The sequence below is a fragment of the Nothoprocta perdicaria genome, unplaced genomic scaffold (assembly GCF_003342845.1).
Source record: "Nothoprocta perdicaria isolate Ctin4 unplaced genomic scaffold, notPer1 scaffold_323, whole genome shotgun sequence".
Lineage (NCBI taxonomy): Eukaryota > Metazoa > Chordata > Aves > Tinamiformes > Tinamidae > Nothoprocta > Nothoprocta perdicaria.
Window position 1 is genome coordinate 324147 of NW_020455559.1, and position 858 is coordinate 325004.

Consider the following 858-nt stretch of genomic DNA (forward strand, 5'->3'; position numbering starts at 1 on the left):
TCTTTCTTCCTCTCTTTCTTCCTCTCTTTCTTTCTTTCTTCCTCTCTTCCTCTCTTCCTCTCTTCCTCTCTTCCTCTCTTCCTCTCTTCCTCTCTTCCTCTCTTCCTCTCTTCCTCTCATATAGTGTGTATACTTTACGCATAGGTGGCTTCTCAGCCGCTCCTGCATTTCCTTTCGCCCGGACCCGGCCGCTCCGTTACCCGTTGCACCACCACCAAGGGCTGCGGAGCCGCCGAGCGTAACAGGCAGGGGAGGACAGGGCAGGAAGGTGAGAGCAGGGGAGGAAGGTGAGAGCAGAAGAGGAAGATGAGGGCAGGGCAGTAAGGCGAGGGCAGGGGAGGAAGGTGGGCAAGGTGCAAGGAGGGCGATGCAAGCAGGGAGGGCAGGACAGGGCAAGGAAGGCAGGACAGGGACACAGGACGGGAGAGGCAGGATGGGAAGGACAGGAGGGACAGGACAAGACAGGGAGGGCAGGAAAAGGCAGGACAGGGAGGGCAGAACAGGACCGGGGCTGGTCAGGTCAGGACAGGGAGTGCAGCGCATCAGGATCCGAGACGGGGGCTGTGAGGTGGAAAATGGGGACAAACCCGAGCAAAATGGGGCTGCCGGGAGGTGCTGCGCCGCTTCGGCTTCCCTGCCGCCCGTCCCCCCGCGTCGCGGCGTCCTCCGGACTGCGGGTGCTCCGCGGCCCGGAGGCGGCCAAACAATGTGAGATTTGGCGGAACAAAAGCCCCGGGGCTTGAGTTGCTGAACACGTCTGAGACGAGAGGCCAGACCAGGCGCTCAATTTATTGGACTCGGTGAGAAAATAATAATAATAATAATAATTTGATAACAATAAATAATAAAATTAAGGCG